Source organism: Trachemys scripta, chromosome 10, assembly GCF_013100865.1.
Source record: "Trachemys scripta elegans isolate TJP31775 chromosome 10, CAS_Tse_1.0, whole genome shotgun sequence".
NCBI classification, from domain to species: Eukaryota; Metazoa; Chordata; order Testudines; family Emydidae; genus Trachemys; species Trachemys scripta.
The window spans coordinates 34814585-34838803 of record NC_048307.1 but is presented as its reverse complement, the minus strand read 5'-3'; the positions used below and the strand labels follow the sequence as shown (position 1 = coordinate 34838803).

Below are 24219 nucleotides of genomic sequence, written 5' to 3'. Positions count from 1 at the left end.
ACCTCAAAGACACTGGCTCAAGATGGAGCAGTTACAAGGCAGCTACAGCTTTATTTCTCCCGAGGGCCACATGTAATAAATGGGACTAAATCATTTGTTCCACAGTGTCTGGAGATGGAATGATTATGTTGAGCCAGAGTTAGGACGATTCTTGACCTAATCAGTATGGAGGCATGTGCTTGACCTTCTCATCTAACTCTTATAATGGATATCCCTTGTCAGTTTTATCACTAATGGTTTTGTTATGGAAGAGACACACCATTTGTCATTTCTCCAATATTTTCAGCTAACGCATTGTTCTTTCACTAATAAGAGCACAGACTTAAGCCCAGGCCTTCCTTGGGACTATACAAAGGGTAGTGGCGCAGGCAGGCATCTACTGTTCAGTCCTATGTCAGGCACAAAAAAAATTACATATAAACCAAGACTTTGCCTACACTGCCAATTGAACGACAAAACTTTCGTCATTCACAGGTGCTTAAAAAAGCCCCCCCCCCCCCAGGCAAAAGTTTTGCCACAGCAAGTGGCAGTGTAAATGGCTCGTTGTGGGCGGCAGCAGCGCTCTCCTGTCAACAACATGAACCCCAGTCATAGGTGGTGGAAGTATTTTGTCGGCAAAAGTGCAGACCATCAGCGTTTACATTGCCTGACTTTTAGCGACACGGCTCTGTTGCTAAAAGCTGTGTAGTGTAGACAAAGCCTTAGGCAGACTAGCACTGTGACAGGTAGTCTTCTGGGAGAAGATCAGTCTACACCACCTACAGAAGCAGTATGAATTTCTCTACTGCTAAAGCCCAATTCAACATGCTCCACACAAAGCATCCAGTTTTATTAGCATTCCACTACAGAACCAAGTTGGAGAGGATTCTTCTAAGCTTCCCCATCCCTATATTAAGTTGGATTTAGATTTACACACACTATGAGAACCAATAATGTAATAAGAGATTAAGAAAAATACAGCTGTTCTCCTAGCAACTGATAATAGATGCTTAGTAAGACTTAGCATTCTGCTGCTAAACAGAAAATACACATTTTCCTGTTGTCCTTCCTCCATGTATCTCAAAAATCAGATGCTCCATAGAAAAAGCCACTTGTGATTGTGAAAGCCATCCTGATAGTGAAAAATGATTTAAAAACTTAAACAATCAATCAAGCAAGCTGTAGGTCACATTTCCATTTTAAGCAACTGCACAGGCCATTATTCTTTTTAAATCCATATAGATTTGCTTCTTTGCAAAAAGATTGCATGCACAATAAACTTAATCTTCAAGTTGTTCCTTCCAACTGCTACCCCACTTTTTCCATCTGTCTCCCCTTACTAGATTATAGCAGCAATAATTATGCATAAAGCAGTGTAGATAAAAATCAATGATTAAAAAAAATTTTTTTTTTTTTAAATAAAATGCTTTTTGAGGAAAAACCTATCTAAAGATAGTTTTAATTAAGATACATTATAGATCAAAGATATCTCATCATGGAATAGGGATTATAAATTCTAATTCTATAGTATGAGACAATATTCATGAAATGTTTAAGAAAAGTTTTGTCAGTGAGTTCCAATAGTTCATGGATTAGAGTTCCAATAGTTCATGGATTAGGGTCCCAATCTTATTGGGTTCTTGGGGCTTCAGTATATAGATTATTTAGGATAATCTTTCTATCTACTAGGGCTACCATATGTCCGGAATTCCCCAGACATGTCCAGCTTTTCGGTCTATAAATAGCCATCCGGGGGGGGGATTTTTAAAAATCTAAAAATGTCCGGAATTTCCCCCGAGTCAGCTATTTATAGATAGAAAAGCAGCGGCCAAGCGCCGCTGGGCACCCAAAACCCCTTCCCGGCTCCCCCCATCCCCTGCAGCCTTACCATGCTGTCCGGCCCGCAGCTGTCTTCCCCCTCCTCCCCTCTCCTGAACGCTCCTCCCCCTGCTCCTCCCCCTCCCCTGCTTCCCGCGAATCAGATCTTCGCGGGAAGTCTGAAAAGAAGCAGGGGCAAGCGGGAGGCAGCAGTAGGTAAGCTGGGGCGGGAGGGGGGCACAAAGAGGAGAGCACCGGCTGCCCCAGCCCGCACCCGGCCCGGGCCCAGCCCCAGCCCCGGCGCGCCCGGGCCCCGGCACCCCCGGCTCAGGCCCCTGCAGCGCCGGCTGAGCACCTCCGGCCCGGCACCAAGCCCTGCAAGCCCGGCCGGAGCGCAGCCCGATTCCTGGGCTCTTTAAAGCCGGCCCTGGTCAGGGGACAGGGAGGGGGAGTTGAATGGGTCGGGAGTTTGGGCGGGGGGCAAGGGTGTGGAAAGGGGTTGGGACAGTCAGGGACAGGGAGCAGGGGGGGGGTTAAATGGGTCTGGGGGGGCTGTCAGGGGGGCAGGGGTGTGGAGACGGGTCGAGGCAGGCGGGGAGCAGAGGGGGTGGGATGGGTCAGGAGTTCTGGGGGTCCTGTTGGGAGCGGGGAGCAGTTGGATAGGGCATGGGAGTCCCCAGGGGTCTGTCTGGGGGTGGGGTGTGAATATGGGGTGGAGGTGTGGATAAGGGTTGGGGCAGTCAGGGGACAGGTAGGGTCGTAGGGCGTTCTCAGGAGGGGGCAGTCAGGGGACAAGAAGCAGGGCGGCTTAGATAAGCAGTGGGGTCCTAGGGGGCAGTTAGTGGCAGGGGTCCCAGGAGGGGGCAGTCAGGGGACGAGGAGCGGGGTTCTGAGGGGGGCAATCAGGGGGTAGGAAGTGGGAGGGAGTGGGTGGGGGTGTGGCGGGGGCGGGGCTCCCCCCCGAGTGTCCTCTTTTTTGCTTGTTGAAATATGGTAGCTCTATATCTACCCAATGGGACTCAGTGCTCGGTCTAGAAGATACCATCAGAGATGCTTAGTTTTGCAGTTCTCAAACTGTGGATTTGTGTCTCCAGAGATAAACATGCTTGTTAACAGCAAAAATGATTTTAAATAAATAAATAAATAAATATAGAGGTGAGAAATAACAGATCTCAACCCTATTGTCCCTCTGCAAATTTATGTACAGAGTCAATCCCTTACTTCTCTCTAAAAGTGCAAAGTTTCAGAAAGTTCAATGAATAGAAGATTGTTGCTGGCGGAATAGATCGGGACAAGGAGAAGAAGTCTAGAGATAAATGTGAGAAGGGAGGGACAGGCAGTAGAAACAAAAGTGAAACTGTTTGAGCAGCATATTCCAGAAGTCTTGAAGTCTGAGTGTAGTTTTGTCTTAGAAGTCTTGAGGTCTGACTTATTTTGTTTAGGAGAATCTATCCTCAACATACAGGATTCTGAAGACTATCCACCTTCAAAATCACCATCATTTTCTATAGTTTCAGACACCAATGATAGTGCTTCAGTCACATCATATATGTCACTGAGTCACAGTATATTAGCTGTAGCAAAAAAAAAAAAAAAAAAAAAATCTCCACCATCAGAAACAACCATATACAAGTTTGTGATAAGAACCAGCAGATTACAAAAAAAGCTAACTGATGAAAGAATTGCCCGATTTGTTTATGCAACAAAAACTCTCCTTTCCGTATGACTGAAAACCCACACTTCATTAACATGGTTCAGTCATTAAGACCAGAATACAGTCCACCCAACAGAGCAGATGTCGCAGGCAAATTGCTGGATAAAGTGTATGAGAAAGAAATTGAGCAGCGTGCAAAAGGTCTAGAGGGTAAAATTGTTAACTTGAGTCTTGATGGGTGGAGCAATGTCCACAATGATCCTGTTGTATGTGCTTGTGTGACAACTGAAGAAGGGAATGTCTTCCTTACAGAAACAATTGATACATCAGGAAATGCACACACAGAATACTTACAAGAAGTAGCAGTATAAGCTATAACAAACTGTGGAGAAAAATACATATCAAATGTCTAGTACGCAGCTTGGTCACAGACAAAGCTGCAAATGTATCCAAGATGAGAAGAAATTTAGAAGAGAGTCCCAAGCTAATAATATACGGATGTAGTGCTCATTTGATGCAGCTCCTAGCCAAAGACTTCAGTGTTCCAGAAACAAGGCGAATATTGTTGAAATTGCAAAATACTTCTGTAACAACCACTTTGCAGCAGCTACTCTGAAAAAAATGGGAGGAACCAAGCTAACTTTCCCACAAGGCGTGCGCTGGAACGCAAGTAGTGTATTGTTTTGAGCACTATATCAAGAACTGGCCTAGTGTGATGACTGTTTGTGATCAAAATTGTGAAAAAATAGATGGCACTGTCACAGCCAAAATTCCCAACATTGGGCTTAAGAGAAATGTTGAACACATGCGGAGTACCCTGAAGCCTATTTCTGTAGGCCTTCAACAAAATGCAGGGAAATAGCTGTTTTATTGCTGACACTGTTGAAATTTGGAAGGAACTGAGTGAGATCTTAAAAAGAGAAATATACAATGACAATTAAATTACAAGCATTAAAAAAAAAAATGGACAAGCACCATCTCTAGCTCTTTTTCTCGCAAATATTCTAAATATTCGGTACCAGGGTCAAACCTTAACTGCTGAAGAGGAAGAGTTGGCTATGATATGGACATCCAGCAATCATCCTTCCATAATGCCAATTATAATAAACTTCAGAGCTAAGAGCAAACCATTCAAGAAATATGTTTGTTGATGATGTTTTAAAGAAAGTCACGCCAGTGAACTGGTGGAAGTCACTTAAGCACTTGGATTCAGAGACTGTTGAAGTGATAATCTCACTTTTAACAGCAGTAGCTTCTTCTGCCGGTGTAGAAAGAATTTTTTCCTTTGGACTAATTCATTCCAAATTGAGAAATTGTTTGGGACCTGAAAAAGCAGGAAAAGCTTGTTTTTCTTTTCCACATTACAAACAAGCAGGAAAATGAAAGTGAAGATGACTGAGTTAGCTGCAGAAGCCAATATTTTATGTTTCTCATGTTGACCTGGCTGACATAGTTGATTTAATTAAAAAAAAATACTTCATTTAACTATTTTAAACAATTTTAACAAACAAACCTGATTTTAAAAAACTGGAATGTTTAACTAAATTCAAAAATTCATATGCTTGAATTGTTAAAATATTATATGTTTGCTGTTGAAGAAAAAATCTAGAACGCATAATGTTGTTGTTTTAGTTAAATAAAACAATGTAAATGTCTGTCTGGTGATGTTCTCCTCCTAATACAGCATGGCAAGAAAATCCTACAAATATTAATGATTAACCTGTTGAATTGGCGATAGTTCACCTCCCAATAGCTTCATTTACCTTTATCTTTTACCATTTACCTTTGGTAAATGAAATAACCAAACAATTATTCATTTTCTGATATTGCTGTAAAACTAATCTGAAAAGTTTTCAAAATAAATCACTTAAAAAAAATGTATAGCGTGTACCTTCTAAAAATGAAACCTACATCTATCTCTGAGTTGTGAAGAATATGTATTAAGGTTAGTACAACCAACAAGAATGCACTTTTATGTAGAAATCCATGATTAAATCGAGTCTTCCTGACTAGTGATTTAAATCATGATTTAAATTAAATCAAATCCACCCTGGCATAAAGTCTCAGTCTGAGGATTCAATTTTTTAAAAATTCCAAAATAATCAAAGTTAATTATAGAATATATCCACAATAACATTTCCACACATTCCTTTCTCTCTGTAGAGTGGAGTGCATACTGTTTTATAGTCTTTCCTACCCTACATGCTACGCGATTAGATTTAAATGTACAAATTCAGCAGTTTAGCTTACACTCTTGCAATTCAGTCCCTTGCTGCTGAAGGGCAAACTTTACATCTCAATATCTACTTCAGATGTCAAATAGGGAAGAATGAATTGTGAGTTGTCAAACTTTGACCACAGCAATACGAAGCAGCCAATTTCCTCCACAGCAGAAGTGTTTTTCTTCCTATCCCACTGAAGGCAGGCCTCTCACAAGAAGATTACATAGCAGCCACACACACACCCACCCACCCCAGGAGCATCAGGACTTGCCTTGTTTTGGTACAATCAATTCTATGCTTTTCAAGCTTCTTGATAGCTCTTCCTATCTGAAGAATTGTTGATGCACAATGGACAATTTAAGAAAACAGATGCTTAAAGTTAAGCTCCTAGTCACATGATTAAAAAAAAAAAAATAAAGTACTGAGGACTTGGCAGCTTATCCAAAGACTAATGGGAGCTACTGGGCACTTTGCATTTTTGAAAGTCAGTTCACATATTCAAGAGCCTAACCCTCTGCCCCCCCCCTTTTTTCCCCCCTTCTTTAAATCTCAATCTATGCCTTCATTATAAAAAAACCTGAAGAATACAAAACAGATTTAGTGTTAACATTTGTTTTGAGAAAGTCATGGATGGGATTGCTAAAACTACCTATGTATTCATCATGTGGCCAGTTGCTATAGGATATGGGTATTCTATGCATAGGTTTGAAAGAGTACAGGACAAACTAGGAACAAACAATGCAGTATCCCCCTCAAATCTTCCCTTCCTGAGAGTGCCACACACTGGAAAACACAACTAACACTGGACAACAGGGCTCCCCAGAATTGCATTTTATGGAAAGCCTGAACAAATATTTATTTCAAAGCATGCTCTAAAGTTACAATAAACTCTTGCCAGTCAGGTCTACTCACATGGGCAGCAGTATTCTGCATTTGTTAATGTTTCTGGGTAGCTTTCAAAGTTAGCTCCACATAGTGTGCTGCAATGATTGCCACAGATAGGGCCCCTTGACATAAGAAAGGATACACTCCCGTCTCAAGGCTGAGTAATGGAATCTGGGCACTGCCCTGAGGAGACTGACTGCTGAAACTAATTTCCTTGCTGTACCCTTGTCTGGTCTTGTTGTTTGAACCCCAAACAACTGGGGACCACCAGGTGCTGCTGAAGATAGCCTCCAACTCTCACTTCAATGACCTTCCCCAGAAAGGCTTGAGACTGGGCTGCAACTGGCAAGATTTCAAGTTATTCTGTGAAGAAGCTTGCAATTCACCTTACCTTGGAGGAGGCATTAAAAATCCCCATCAATAAAGAGCCAAAGTATTCCCCACTCACTTTTACTAACTGCAGAGGGCATAAGAGCCTTACTCTTCTGAAGTGTATCAGAGATCTCTAATTGAGAAGCTGGTTAGACCTTTTAGGGAAGAACACTTGTTCCCTCCTGCTATCACAGTCCAGGGGGAAAAAAGTTCAACATCCAATCAATCCTGTTTGCAAAGCAGACAGAACACCCAAAATAGTTACATTGGTTGGGACTTCCCAGATACTACCATAGAGTCTCAGTCTCACCACAGCATAAGAGTACACAAATTATTTATAAGGCGGGCAGGCAGATTCAGCACACCAAACCTTTTTCAAAAGATGTTTCATCCCCCTACTTCATAAATTGTGGCTGCCAGTTAACAATGGTGCCCTGAAAGGACAATGGAGGAAGAGGGGTTTAGGGGCAAGTAGGGCTTTAGAGCTGTGCTCCGGCTCCGCTCCAGCTCCAGGCAAAAACCTGCAGCTCCACTGCTCCAGAGCTGCTCCGCGCTCCAGCTCCGCTCCAAAGCCCTGGGGGCAAGGGCACTGGTAGTCAAACAGATTGCTGTATCTCACCAGGACATCCACACTGATCCCAGAGAACGTTTGAATCCAGTAGGGTTTACGTCTTACGGAGAGGTTCGTCACAGTTGGTCCACCTTGACTACTTTGTGGGGTAGTTGTAGTCAGACTACAATAGTGTTCAGCAATACAAGTTAGAATGAGAGTGTTTAGAACTAGGGCTGTCGATTAATCGCAGTTAACTCACGCGATTAACTAAAAAAAAAATTGTGATTAAAAAAATTAATTGCAATTAATCGCAATGATAAATAGAATCCAACGGGAATTTATTAAATATTTTTGGATGTTTTTCTACATTTTAAAATATATTGACTTCAATTACAACACAGAATACAAAGTGTACAATGCTCACTTTATATATTTTTTATTACAAATATGGGTACTTTAAAAATGATAAAGGTAGCAGTATTTTTCAATTCACCTCATACAAGTACTGTAATCTCTATCGTGAAAGTGCAATTTACAAATGTAGAATTTTTTTTGTTACATAACTGCTCTCTAAAACAAAATAAATGTAAAACTTTAGAGCCTACAAGTCCACTCAGTCCTACTTCTTGTTCAGCCAACTGCTAAAACAAACGAGTTTGTTTACATTTATTGGAGATAATTCTGCCCGCTTCTTATTTACAATGTCACCTGAAAGTGAGCATAGAAATTCACATGGAACTTTTGTAGCCGGCACTGCAAGGTATTTACGTGTCAGATATGCTAAATATTCGTATGCCCCTTCGTGCTTCGGCCACCATTCCAGAGAACATGCTTCCATGCTGATGATACTCATTGAAAAAGTAATGTGTTAATTAAACTTGTGACTGAACTCCTTGGGTGAGAACGGTATGTCTTCGGCTCTGTTTTACCCACATTCTGCCATATATTTCATGTTATAGCTGTCTCGGATGATGACCCAACACTTGTTGTTCATTTTAAGAACACTTTCACTGCAGATCTGACAAAACACAAAGGTGGTACCAATTTGAGATTTCTAAAGATAATTACAGTATTTGACCTAAGGTTTAAAAATCTGAAGTGCCTTCCAAAATCTGAGAGGGACAAGGTATGGAGCATGCTTTCAGATGTCTTAAAAGAGCAACACTCAGGGCTGGGCTACACTGGGGGGGGGAGGGGAAGGGAAATAGATCTAAGATATGCAACTTCAGCTATGCGAATAGCGTAGCTGAAGTCGAAGTATCTTAGATGGAATTACCTCGGGGTCCACACGGTGTGGGATCGATGGCCGCGGCTCCCCCGTCGACTGCGCTACCGCCGCTCGCTCTGGTGGAGTTCCGGAGTCGACAGTGAGCTCGTTCAGGAATCGATATATCGTGTCTTAATGAGACGCAATATATCGATCCCGGATAAATCGATTGCTACCCACCAATACGGCGGGTAGTGAAGACGTACCCTCAGATGCGGAAACTACAGAAGCTGAACCACCAAAAAAGAAAATCAGTCTGCTGCTAGTGGCATCTGACTCAGATGATGAAAATGAACATGCATTGGTCTGCACTGTTTTGGATTGTTATCGAGCAGAACCCATCATCAGCATGGACATGTCCTCTGGAATGGTGGTTGAAGCATGAAGGGACATAAGGCTCTTTAGCACATCTGGCATGTAAATATCTTGCAACACCGACTATGACAGTGCTGTGAGAACGCCTGTTCTCACTTTCAGGTGACATTGTAAACAATAAGCGGGCAGCATCATCGCCTGCAAATGTAAACAAACTTGTTTATCTGAGCGATTGGCTGAACAAGAAGTAGGCCTGAGTGGACTTTTAGGCTCTAAAGTTTTACATTGTTTTGTTTTTGAATGCAGGTTTTGGGGTTTTTTGCACATAATTCTACATTTGTAAGTTCAACTTTCATGATAAAAAGATTGCACTACAGTACTTTTAATGGGGGAATTGAAAAATACAATTTATTTTGTTTTTTTACAGTGCAAATATTTGTAATCAAAAATAAATCTAAAGTATATTTTGTATTCTTTATTGTAACTGAATTCAATATATTGAAAAATGTAGAAAACATCCAAAAATATTTAAATAAATGGTATTCTATTAACACTGCGATTAATTTTTTTAAACACTTGACAGCCCTATTTAGAACACATCTCATTCACATTCTTATCACATTTCAACCATTTCTTTAATTCCTACTCCCTTCCCTTTTCACTGTATTATGAAGTTTACCATAGATAGTTTTATAAGGATTCTTTAGAGGTGTGTAGATATTTACTCAGACTAGTTATCTGCTAATCCAAAGTCTTCAACCTATATGACTAGAAAACAACTGATTCATAGTTGTAGAAAAGCATAATTCCCTGCTTTACTTCAAAGAAATAAAAATTATAGTTTGTCACCAAATACTTGTGGATTCTGGAATACTGACCATCTATCCGCAGAAGTTTCCAGGCATTTAAGTAAACTAGGTATGTAGGCTAATTTCAGAACCATCATTCTTTCATTTTACTTTAAGGCTTGACAGCAATTAACTGAATATCCAACCTCTAGTTATTTTCTAGGTCAACAGAGGATTAAGATTCGGCAAAAATTGACAGCTTAGATTTTGTAAACCCTGATTTATTGTAGCTTATAATGTCACTGACATCTTTATATCTTAAAAGCCACATTCAGTATTTTACTGCCATATATAGTATATTGTTTTAGTTATAAAATTAATTATTATAGGTTAAAGCTACAAACAAGTAGTGTGGGACTGACAACTAATTCTGAATCAAAGTGTTTACAGCATTTACAGTAAAGTATGCACAGGCCAAGATGTGAATTACAGGCAAACATTTGAGCCTTCATATTTGAGTATCAGGGGGTAGCCGTGTTAGTTTGTATCTACAAAAATAACAAGGAGTCTGGTGGCACCTTAAAGACTAACCGATTTATTTGAATTACACCACCATCCACTGGAGCACCAAAAACTGCCTATGTCCAATTAAGCAGACACGGTGGGTGACATGATAGAAACTGGTCCAATGAAAGCTTTTAGTCAGAGACACTCTAAGTATGTTTCCCAGACCTGAAGCTGAGCTTTGTGTAGGCCAGGGGTCGGCCACCTTTAGCACGCGGCCTGGGAACGGCGAACCGCAGCCACTGGGAGCTCCTGGGGGACCGTGCCTGTGGCCAGTCAATGTAAACAAAATGTCTCGCAGATTACCCTGATGGGCTGCGTGCAGAAGGTTGCCGACCCCTGGTGTAGGCTCAAAATCTTGTGTCTCTCACCAACACAAGTTAGTCTGATACAAGATATTACCTCACCTCCTTGTGTCTCTAAAATCCTGGGACCAACATGGCTACAACAACATTGCATGAATCCAATTAAAAACGTCTAAAGCTTTAGAGTTCAAAAGAATCATAGATTTATCTTAAATATGAGTTTGTTTCAGATGCAATCTAGATAGATATTCCCCTTGAATAGAATAGAAATTAGAAACTACTTATTACTTTATAAACAATTTAAAGTGTTCCCCTAGGAAGCGTTTCCATTTTAAAGGTTTTGGGGTTTTTTGTTTCCCCAGCATCACCTTCTTCCTTCATTTCACATTGTACAGAGCTTAACTAAATTTTCACAAATATGTAACTAAACCTAGATATTAGGCTTTCAGTTCCTCCAGCCCAAAAAACATTTGTTCCTATAGAGATGATTGAATTATTCAGGTTTTGCTCTCAAGTTTTAATGCTTTTTAAAAGGAAGGGAATATTTTTAAAAGCTTGTCTCTAATGATTTTCCATACCCACACAATCTGTTAACCTTTTAATGTTTGTTATTAACCGCTCAGTATAGAATATTGATCAGAACAAGAACTATGCTCTAAATATGATGCCTACAAGCTGATGCCAAACATTTTTAAGAGGAAGTTGGTGTGTCTTGTTGCTTTCCTAAGGTATGAATTTGGAGACATGCATATCCCAGTAAGAAAAAACACAGATAAACCTACTAAAAGCTAAGTGTTCTTACAAAATGTTAACTGCATCCACAAATACAACTTCAGTTGTGTGTCAGACAGAGCTGGGACAGTTTCCTCTGACATTTGAGAATGGTTTTATACCCCGCAACTCACACACCTTGAATGTTCCAGTTCATCCAGTCTTTTGTGGCACAATACTGATGGTATCTTCCCTCTCAAAATGAAGCTAAAGGACAAAATCTCTCTCTCTCTCTCTCCATTGATTTGTTAAGTAATTTGCCCCCGCTCTCTACTCTAGTCAGATTTTGAATCCAAACACCCATTCCTTTGTTTTGACTTTTCCAGCCCTGTTTAATATCTGAATGTGCTGAGAAGTTATGACAGCAAAGATATTTTTCAGGGGCCACTAGACTTATTTCTTGGGCTAGTGAGTATTGTGTAAATGGCCTCACCATATACTGTAAATTAACAAGCATTGAGAAATTTTAGCCACCTACTAGTCAGAGGACTAAACCCAGTGTATTAAAAATGCAGCCACTAGGATCTTGGACATCATTCTGATGTCACCTCCCCCTCCCCCCCCCCCTCCCCCGAATCCATCTACTGTCTCCCCTTTCCATCACAAATTTAAACCTCTTGGGCCTTCTCACCTCAGCCCTTCCATACTTATCTGTTCCAGTATCTTATCAAATTATACCCCGTTCTGCCAAACCAATTGTGCCAGCCTGAATCACTGGCAGCTTCATTTCTCTCCTTTGCACATTCTTCCACACAGCCCCCTTACTAGATGGAACACTCGAGTGAAATAGCTTGTGAAGCACTACTGTCTCCTCCAAATTCCTCCCCTACATCTATTTCTGTGCTGCCCATAGGAAGTAAATTGGTAATAGCCACGTAGAAAGCCACTGAGGACTGCTGATTTTTTAAAACAGTGATTCAGAACCATCAAACTATTCGAAGCCTATATAAATAAATTTTCTTACCCATCACCCTTCTCCACCTTCAATTTTCTTTCCAATGTTGACACAAACTAAACTGTAAGTTCTTCAACACAGAGACAGCCTTCTGTGGTATTTGGACAGCACCAACCACAACAGGGCTCTGATGTCGATCTGGGCCATTGGGTACTATGCAATGAATGCAATTTAAACATTTATCTATTTTATTTATTAAAATAGCACTTTTGGTGTTTGAGAGATCACCCACTAGTGGAGAAACCAGGAAGGCCACAGCTCTGATTTCTCATATATTTTAACAGCCATATTATTTTTCCCTTATTGAATGTTACAGCTATTTAAAAAACAACAAAAAACAAAAACTTTGCAGCTCACTTTTAAGAATACTTAGTTGAAGGTAAATATATACTGAATCGAATGCATTAAAATACCATGAAAATTATTCACATCAACCAATTTATATTAAGAATTAGTGGGAAATCTTCAGGTGGTTCCTTGAGAACTTGAAGGCAACACGAGGATATGAACAACTCCAAAGAAGCTATTAGAATCAGAAAAAATTAAAAGGGCCACTTTAAGCTCATCTTTTAAATAAACTTTCCTCAGGTGACGTTTAGTGTCAGGGTTTGTTAATAACCCAGTCAAACCCTTACAGACTTTTAGTTCCCTAGATGCAGTTGAGCAAATTATGAAGCAAGTGTGTTGATAATGGCAGTCTTAAACAGTAATTTGTGACACAACTGAAGCATAGCCTCTGAATTTGCACCATTTAACAATGCAAGGGAGGATTATGAAGTGTAACAAGTATGCAAAATTCTAACACGCCAAATTCCTCATCTCTAGAAAGGTCAAATGTGCACTACATGGAGGCAGAATTGTAAGGGGAACAACCAGTATTAAAATCGGCACTTAGACGTTACCTTTTAGTCATTTTCTGAATGACTAACACCATTAGACAATACTGGTCTACAATGCAACACTAGGCGCCAACACTATGTTGGAAGGGTCTCCTTAATAATGGGAGAAATATCTGCAATACTCAAATGCAAGTCTCCTGTTACAAGTCTGAAACAGTGCATACACCAGCAGAATAATCCCTATATGTACTAAATTACTGATGTACTATTTGCAAATTATTCTGGATTTCCTTGTTGCACTTCAAGCACTTTTTTGTGGTTTAACGAATCGAAACTAGATGAAGCCTCATTTTATGTTCAGAAACAGCTAACACTCATGGTATATCTGAATAGACTGGCAGACTGCAAACACAATCTGGTGACCTGCTCCATTCACGTTAACAGCCAGAGCTTCAGCAATTCATCAACATGGCACCTCATTTACAAAACTGATTTATCTACACACCACTATTTAAGCCAAAACCCACTGCAGAAAATGATGTCGAACTATTGGTGTATCTCACAATAACAAAAGATAAACACATCAAGTGAGGATGGCGCAGGCAATGGAGCAACCAGAGCTACTCTTCTTCTTCCTCCCAACCTGCGACAGGCAAGATGGCCAGCATGTGAGCTGCTGAGCAGCCACACTGCAGCTGTTTGGAGTGCTCTGTCACATTAGAATTGCTCCTGGAACTTAACAACACTTCCATTTAAAAGTCCCAGGGCACAGCTCATTTTCTGTTCAAAAACAAACATTTTCTTAGCAGTCACCTAAGGAATAAAAGTGGCCACAGATTGGCCACTTCTGGAGTGGAGTGTGCTATGAAAAATCTTACATGCAAGAAATTTGTCACTATTAAGTTAAAAATACCATCTCCTGTAAGCACCTTCTGATACACATAAGCGTTCAAGCTGGCATGACCAGCTTTTAGAATATCTAGGGTAATCTATTATTTTTGGTCAAGGCCCAAATTTCTTGTCCAAGGTATAGCCAAGGTTCAGACTCCAGAGAAACATTTTTCACATGGCAACAATAATAAATAAATAAATAAAAAGATGTCACAGTCCGTTCAAAAGCGTCTGGCTGTCCGTATTTGGCCTGCAGTCCGCCTGTTGACTACCCCTGACCTAGGGGGTCATATTTCTCAAACCTTCACGTACAGACATAGTTTGAAGCACAGTTAATTAAACCTAAAGCCATGTTTTGAAAAAGAGGCTCAAATGTTCAGGGTCAAATTCTATCTTAACGGATGATTGCATCAGGGCCAATGGTAAATACAATCCAGCTGCCTTTTGGGGGGGTGCATGCTCCTCCTCCTCCATCTGAACAGTGCTGGCACAGTAAACCTTGCATTGCTCTTGTGTTTGGTCACAGACCCCAAATAAGTGTTATATTCAGGGTCCATATTTTCTTCGAGAAACCTGCCAAATGAAGCTAGAAGAGCTGGAATAACGACACTAAGTGGCATATGGTATTCACATCATAAGTTTTTATATGGCACCTTTACAAACATTAAGCATAAGCCACCCCCTCTGTGAAATGAGTTTTACATCAGTCGTTCTCAGATTGTGATCTCTAGGCCACTGGTGGTCTGTGGGGTGCTGGCTAGTCACATGATACTGACTTGCCGCCTTGATTCCAGCTGCATTAAGAGACTATTATAAAATATATTACTTTCCCATGTGAGCAATTGCTATAGCTGCCACAAGGATGTTGCATGATCCTAAATGAGAGGGGAGGTGTCCAAGATAAACACTATTAAGATATATTCTACACTACGAGAAATTGAAGACCCCGGTACTATATCATTTTATAGATAAGCTGAGGTACAGAGATTGCATGACTTGTCCAAGGTTAAAGTCAATATCAGAGTTAATACTAGAACCCACAGTCCAGCTCCAACCACTACACATTTCTTCAGTGTATATATGGGATAAGCAGCTCCTTGCGACAAGTGGAACTGCTTTTTTCTAGCTATCACAGATGACAGGCATGGATCAAATTAGTTAACCCAACTAAAATAAATGTATGCTCTTTTGAGGTCAGCAGACACGGAACAAAGTCAAATACCTGCCCAGTGTGGTTAACACAGTTGCCAGTTTATGGATGGTGAGATACTACACAGATGACTCGCTTTTTCCTCAGTACCTGCAAATAGTGACTCAACAATTAAAATCCTATTAATTAAATTTGGAAGTTCATATGCCTAAACCAAACAACTTTGCAATCCTGCCCTTCATTGCACATCCTCCCTAATATTTGTTACCCCAAATCATTGGGTCACACCTAAAATAAAAATGGAAAGATCCTGGAGACAGGAACCTTGTCTATTTGTCCTGTAAAGCACCAAAGCACACTTCTGGGTGCTATAAAAAAAATGAAAGGTTAATGTAGGAAGGACCAATCTGTGATAGAAGTCAGACACCACAGTTTGAGATCATTTCCCCTTTACCTAGATAAGCACATCTAAAATGCACAAACGAGATCACGCAACAGGCCAAACAAATGTGTACAACCAGTTTCCATTTCTAGCTAATCAAGTCCATTGGAATTTTGAGTGAATAAATAAGTGAAAGTTCTCAGAGGGAGGAAACCATATTCAACAGAAAGGGGAAAAATGGTTTAGAGTATCCAGAGATCATCATGTATCTGAAGATCACCAATATTTTGGCCATGTGTTGGGCTTTGGAAACTTGAGCTAGCCATTGAAAAAGGATTTTTAATGTAAAGTCTGGAATCTCTTTGCTATTCCGATGAACCACCACAACTGGCACCGAAGATTATACGAACAATGCAGAGTGACCGTATACAATGTGAATTAGGTGAGGATCGCAATAAACAAACTCCCCCAGCTTTGTATTTAAAGTCATCAGCAGCTGAGCATTTTTTTTGTAAAGCTTTTAACTGAACTTTCAAAACAGAACACTGCTCCACCTGCTCATCAGCACAAAGACATCACAATTTTAAACTGCTTTTAAAGAAGATTCTCTCTAATGAGCTATTCTACTGTAGTAGCTGTATCTCTCTTTTGTTCAGAATCTGGGGGTGGCAGAAGAGTTTTAACAATGTCACATTTGCCTACCTGTACCAAACTGTACAATCTGCTTTAGTGCGTTTTCAAGAGCACTAGTCTGAACACTTTACAGCCTACAATTTTGCAAACACAAACCTGAACTAAGAGCTACACAGACAAAAAATAAGTTGGCTGAACATACAACACAAACAATTCTCACAGTAACAAGCAAACAAGGACTCTAATTTGCATTTGATTGTAATCCAAGCCTACAGAGCCCTAAAAATACACACCTACCTATTTACTAGACATAAAGCTTTCCATTAATACAAATAGAAATTGAATAGAAGAAATTGACAGTACAGCATATTCCCCTGAAGAGAACTGCTAATTTAAGCACAATCCAGTATCTGATCAACTCAGTTTGCAAAAGGCAACCAATGCTGGAGCTTTAATTGCATCGGGGGAACCCAATTTCACATTCTCCAGGTAGTTCTCTGGCATTCATTCCTGTTAAGAGTCAAATCTACCACCTTGGGCAGAAGCTCTTGTCGCACTGCCACACACAGAGCACTATTGGCACAGAACTAAGACTGGAATGTTTGGATTGTAAGATCCTCTGGGCAGGAATTGAGAGTTCTATGCCTTGTACAGCAACAAACACGTTGGCTGCACTTAATTTATTTCTACAGAAGTTGGTTCAAGATAAATACTACTACTATTACGGTACCATTTTTGCAGATGAGGCGTGTCAGAGAAAGGATAAACAAGGAATACTAAGGCTGTCTAGTTTAACTTCTGTCCTAAGAAAGAGTCTTGAGATGATATACATGGAGTTGGTGACTAATATTAAGCCCCAAGATGGCTATAACCTAGCCTTAGGGGAGGAGCTCTACCAAGGAAAATGCCTATTTCCTCTTTTTGTAAAAATTTGTTCCAAGAGCAGCAAAATCAGAATAAGTACCTAGTCCACTGAGGAAGCAAAGAAAAAAACATGGAAATGTCCCTTTAAATACAGAAGAGCTCATTCATCTGAATCCTCCTTCAGCTGCAGATGGGACCCACTATGTGTATAATGCATGTACAAGTGAAGGGCTGACCTCCCACATTTCAACTAGAGCAGGGTTCTCAAACTTTTTGTATTGGCGACCCCTTTAACACAGCAAGCCTCTAAGTGCAACCCTTCTTATAAATTAAAACATTTTTTAATATTTAACACTATTTTAAATGCTGGCAGCAAAGGGGATTGATGGTGGAGCTGGGCTGGAGGGGCTCCGGCTGTCAGCCCTGGGCATGGCAGGACTCCGGCTGACAGCCTGAGCCCCACCATGCGCAGGGTTGACAGCTCGCGATCCCCCACATAATAACCTTGGAACCCCCATTTGAGAACCCCTGAACTAGAGGAACAGGAAGTATAACAAAGTGGCCAATATATGACTAGGTATGGATCAGCCTGAGTTGATTCACTCCAGTCCACCCCTTCATCACCACCAGTGAGAAGCAACAAATAGATGCCAGAGCCTTGGGGAAAAGCTCCTGCAAGGCAGTTTCCTTTCTCTTCCCCACCCTTCCCCCAGGACAGAGATCAACCTCACTCTCTTGGTCCCGCAGCTACCCATAGAGGGGAGCTTGAAAGACTGGGGGACTTCCAGTCATAAGAGCAGGAGAGTCCTTGGTATGGAGCATCTCAGACTCAGATTCCAAAGTGAGACGCAACCACTGTCTGACCTCCTGCATAAACACAGGCCCATAGAACTTGCCCAAAATAACTCCAACCAATTTTGATTTAAAAATAGTCAGCGACAGAGAATCCACCATGACCCTTGGTAAATTGTTCCAATGGTTAATTACTCTCACTGTGAAAAATGTATGCCTTATTTCCAGGCTGAATATGTCTAACCTTCAATTTTCAGCCACTGGATCATGTTATTTCTACCTCACCTCAAAACATCATGACAGGTTTCAGAGTGGTAGCCATGTTGTTGTTTTTGCTGACACAGACTGAGGAGTCCTTGTGGCACCTTAGAGACTAACAAATGTATTTGGGCATAAGCTTTCGTGGGCTAGAACCCACTTCATCAGATGCACGGGGGTGGCAAATACAGGAGCAAGTATACATACATGGTAAGGCAACTCATATCTGTTCAAGTGTGAGGTCAGTGTAACGAGACAATTCGATTAACAGCAGGATTGAATTGTCTCGTTAGACTGACCTCACACTTGGTAAGGCAACTCACATCTGTTCATGTAGTTATACCTGCTCCTGTATTTGCCACTCCAAGCATCTGATGAAGTGGGTTCTAGCCCACAAAAGCTTATGTCCAAATAAATTTGTTAGTCTCTACGGTGCCACAAGGACTCCTTGTTGTCAAAACATCATGGAGCAACAGCAGCTGCAAAGAACTTGATTCCTTCTCCTTCCCCTAGCAGCAGGACCTGCTGAAAACTCTTCCATTTCTTTGCTTGGGGGGTGAAAGGGAAAGAAACAGTATTTTGAGGAACCCGCTTTGAAGGTCGGGAAAAGTTGCTCTCAACGCTCCTCTCAGAGCCCGACTGCTCAAGGAGAGAGAACCTTGCTCAATTTTGTCCAAGCCATCTTCAATCTATAAGAAGAAAGCATTTACTTGTCTTCTGATGTTGCCACAAGTAAACAAAAGGGCACATTCTTCTTTTGTTAGACTGTTAAACTCTTATTTTAGAAGGTGCAAAAAATAAATAAAAGGGGAGAAAAAAAACAAGTGCTATTTAAAGTGCCAGACAGATCCTCCAAAATTTAAAAACTTTTCTGGTAAGATGCAGAAGTCACCTGTTGCCAATACTGGATTTGGCTCTCTGACCAGCCAGTACACAAAAGCAATTGGAAAAAGACAAACATGCTCTTTCCACAAAAGCTGACAGAAAGATGTTGCTCCTGAGCTAAAATCCATGAAAAATGAAATTCAAACCACAATTAAAAATCTTAGAAACATAGAAGAACTAGTAAAACAAATCAACAAAATGGATGCAGGGTATGTATGTCTACACTACAAAATTGGGTTGCTTTTATAGAAGTAGATTTTTAGAAATCGATTTTATACAGTCAATTGCGTATGTTCACAGTAAGCGCATTAAGTCGGCGGAGTGCATCCTCGCTACCGTGGCTAGCAACAAGTTACGGAGCAGTGCACTGTGGGTAGATATCCCACAGTTCCTTCAGTCTCTGCCACCCATTGGAATTCTGGGTTAAAGTCCCAATGCCTGATAGGGCAAAAACATTGTCGCGGGTGGTTTTGGATACATGTCGTCAGTCACCCTTCCCTCCGTGAAAGCAACAGCAAACAATCGTTTCACGCCTTTTTTCCTGGGTTACCCATGCAGCATGGAGCCCGCTCAGCTCACTGTCACTTTCATGACTGGCCAGGCTTCAGTGTGACAGTTGTGTGTGTTTCTCCTTGATGCAAACTCGCTCCCTTTGTTGATTTTAATTCCCTATAAGCCAACCCTTCCCCTTTGAAATGAAGTAACTATTGTTTTGAAACCATGCATTTTTTTTTTTAATTAAGAAAGAAAGAAAAGAGATAACGGATAAGGTAGCCTGGGAGGGGTGGGGAAGGAGGGAAAGAAAGCCACATTGCTTATTGTAGCCACACTAAAAATCAAACTGTTTGAATGACAGCCTTCTGTTGCTTGGGCCATCCTCTGGAGTGGAGTGGCTGGGTGCCCGGCTATGGAACATGGGGAGGAGAGGAGGTGGTTATACATTAGATGCAGCTGGGGGGGGGGGGGGGTCTGTGCTCTTGTTGGCTTTCCTGCAGCTCCAACAGATGCTTCATCATGTCTGTTTGCTCCCCCATTAGCCTCAGCATCACGTCCTGCCTCCACTCTTTGCACTCACTTAATTCTTTCCTGGCCTCTGCCACTGAATTAAGTTGTGCCCTATCAGTGCATGAGGACTGCATAAGCTCAGAAAACATGTCATAGCAAGTGTGTTTTTTTGGCCTTCTAATCTGTGATAACCTCAGGGATGGAGATGATAGGGGGAGCCCAGAAACATTCTACACTCTACGATTCTGGGGGGACTGCATGGTCACCTGTGCTGCTGAGTTTGCCATGCTGACCAAACAGGAAATGAAATTCAAAAGTTCCCAGGGCTTTTCCTGTGTACCTGGCTAGTGCATCGGAGTTCAAAGTGCTGTCCAGAGCAGTCATAATGGAGCACTCTGGGATAGCTCCCAGAGGCCAATACCGTCGATTTGCATCCGCACTACCCCAAATTCGACCCAACAAAGTCGATTTTAGTGCTACTCCCCTCGCCAGGGAGGAGTACAGAAGTCGATTTTAAGAGCCCTTTAGGTCAGGGGTTCTCAAACTGGGGGTCAGGACCCCTCAGGGGGTCGCAAGGTTATTACATGGGGGGTGACAAGCTGTTAGCCTCCACCACCAACCCCACTTTGCCTCCAGCATTTAATGGTGTTAAAAAGTGTTTAATTTATAAGGGGGGAGGTCACACTCAGAGGCCTGCTATGTGAAAGGGGTCACCAGTACAAAAGTTTGAGAACCACTGCTTTAGCGCGACAGAAGGGGGTTGGTTGTGTGGATGCATTCATTTTTAAATCAACCTAACGCAGCTAAATTCAACCTAAGCCTGCAGTGTATACCAGGCCGTAGATATTGCCACAAATATGGAGAGGTTGAAACAAAGAATTGGAGCTTAAGTCAAAAGAAAATTGTGAAAGGCAGAAATTGTTAGGCTGAGGCCTGGTCCACACTAACCCCCCACTTCGGACTAAGGTACGCAAATTCAGCTACGTTAATAACGTAGCTGAATTCGAAGTACCTTAGTCTGAACTTACCGCGGGTCCAGACGCGGCAGGGAGGCTCCCCCGTCGATGCCGCGTACTCCTCTCGCTGAGCTGGAGTACCGGCATCGACGGCGATCACTTCCGGGATCGATCCGGGATCGATTTATCGCGTCTAGACCAGACACAATAAATCGATCCCAGAACATTGATTGCCTACCGCCGGACCCAGAGGTAAGTGTAGACGTACCCTTAGTCCACACTAAAAAGTTTTGTCAGAGTAGCTATATTGGCTAGCAGTATGGGGGAAAAAAATTACCCTTTTTGCCGACATAGCTGTGCTGGCATAACACCTGGAGTAGGTGCAACTATGCTGACAGAAGAATGCTTCTGTCAGCGTAGCTAATGTCTTTCAGAGAGCCAGTGTAGCTAAGCCAGCCAAAGAACTCTGCCTGCCAGTGTATGTTGCATCTCTACTAAGGGACTACATCAGCATGTGGAGGCTCCGTTCAAAGAGACTACAGGAGAGATTTTTGGTGGAGTGAAGAGAAGAAAAGGCTTCCTTTCCCCTCCTTAAGGATTAATTAATGAAAATCAGACACTTGGATAAAGACCTATTTAAAGTAAGCAATAAAATTAAGACAATCCCACTTTCCCAGCACTTCATAAAGAAAAGAGCTAGAAATAAAGGTATCTTGTGAGTAGAATCCACTTTCCTAGCAAATTTAACATGCTCATCTATTTGAGGATTCTAAGAGTAGGGCATTTGCATCTGTGCATGTGTTTCAGAGAACAGACTGTCTCTTATTTGAGGACCCACTTGAACACCGAACTCAAATTTGCAGAAACAAACAGCAAAGCATGCACAGCTGATCAAATTGCTTCTTGGATGGTATCACCTGAATGAGCATTTTTTTTGAGTGTCTCTCTCAGCCAGACTGCTACCTCCATACTCCTAAAACGCAGCATTGGTTGGAGTGATCAATTCAGCAAACCATTAAAAAAAAGTTATGAAGCAAAATTCTTGGTACAACAGATGTATAACTGACATTTTGAGAGTTTTGTTTTGGCAGAGGAAGTCTCTGGATGAGATGGTAAACAGCTGAACTAATTTATGAGAACAGAGAGAACTGCCAAGTCAATCTCAGGGATGTACTTGAGGCCATGAGAGCAGAAACCCAAATTTGGACTAATTTGCAGGGATTGCTGCTGCTGTTTCAGGATACCTGCTGGTTTAACAGGGATACTGATTTTAAGTGACATAACAATCTGGTATTCAACTAATAGTGTAAAGGCTGTATCCCCACCAATTCCCTGGTGAATACAGATCCAAACCCCTTGGATCTAAAAACAAGGAAAAATTAATCAGGTTCTTAAAAAGAAGGCTTTTAATTAAAGAAAAAAGGTAAAAATCATCTCTGTAAAATCAGTATGGAAAATAACTTTACAGGGTAATCAAACTTAAAGAGCTTAGAGGACCTCCCTCTAGCCTCAGGTTCAAAGCATAGCAAACAAAGATAAACACTTTAGTAAAAGGTACATTTACAAGTTGAGAAAACAAAGTAAAACTAAGACGCCTTGCCTGGCTTTTTACTTACAAGTTTGAAATATGAGAGACTTGTTTAGAAAGATGGGGAGAACCTGGATTGATGTCTGGTCCCTCTCAGTCCCAAGAGCGAATGAACTCCCAAACAAAGAGCACAAACAAAAGCCTTCCCCCACCCCCAAGATTTGAAAGTATCTTGTCCCCTTATTGGTCCTTTGGGTCAGATGCCAGCCCAGGTTACCTGAGCTTCTTAACCCTTTACAGGGAAAAGGATTTTGGAGTCTCTGGCCAGGAGGGATTTTATAGTACTGTACACAGGACAGCTGTTACCCTTCCCTTTATAGTTATGACACAGATAAAGAATATTTAGCTTTGACTACATAACCATGACTGCTTTCCTTAAAATTAACAGTTCTCTGCTTCCCAGACCTTTCATGACCAAACCATAAGTTTTTATATAACTGAAGATGACAAATGACTAGCCTTAATCATGATTATTATAAAAGTACATCAATATAGAAGTACTTTAAAACTACTACTCTCTCAGTTTAAAGTAATTTTTCCTACATTTTTGACCATGCCTCTTGTTCTATACACTGAGCATTTACCATTTTAAGTACTGTTTTAGGGATTTTTTTTTTTTTTTTTAAGCTTTTGCCATTATGCCCTTAGGGCTTTTAACCGTTTTTTAAATTTTTTGTTTGCTGCCTGCCTGCTTGTTTGGGCCCAATTTTTTTTTTTTAATTGAACTATTTTTTTTTTATGGGCATAGGCTTTGTTTTACTATCAATTTAGCAAGGAGGGTGGGCTCCTTAACTAGCCCCCACCCTCCTGGTCCCTTTCCTTTTTGTAATTAGCCCACAGACTCCAACCAGAAACTGCAGAACTGGAATTTGCAAACTGGACACCATTAAATTAGGCCTGAACAAAGACTGGGAGTGAATAGGTCACTACAAAAACTAATTTCCCCCTACTGTTACTCACACCTTCCTATCAACTGTTTGAAATGGGCCACCCTGATTACATTGGCCTCATTATCACTGTTGAGAACAGCCCACTTCCACTTTAACTGAATTGTTTCATTAGCACTGACCCCCCACTTGGTAAGGCAATTCCCATCTTTTCATGTGCTGTATATTTGTACCTGTCTACTGTATTTTCCACTCCATGCATCTGACAAAGTGGGTTTTAACCCACGAAAGCTTATGCCCAAATAAATTTGTTAGTCTCTAAGGTGTCACAAGTACTCCTCAATGTTTTTACTGGTTATGTTTCTCATGCCAATTGAGCTTGACTCCTTGCATGATTTTCACAAAGCATACCTATGGCACTACAGAGATAGTGAACTTATTTTAAAAAGTAAAAGCTTTTATTATGAAGAGATGGTAGTTTCTTAATGATCCAAGAGCTTGTGAAGACCTTCTACTTAACTTGAGGGGCATTTCAAATGCAGAGGTGCTTTAAGGCTGTGATGGTGCTAAAAAGATGGCAGGTGCTTCACATTTCCTCCATTTCCCACCTTTTTGTTTACTAATTTCCCCTCAAATCATTA

General features: G+C 41.2%; 1 protein-coding gene across 2 annotated transcripts in view; it reads right to left on the bottom strand.

Annotated features, from left to right (window-relative positions):
* The window catches only part of XPO6 (exportin 6), a 114155-nt gene that overhangs the window by 82481 nt on the left and 7455 nt on the right, over positions 1-24219 (bottom strand). The window lies entirely within an intron of this gene.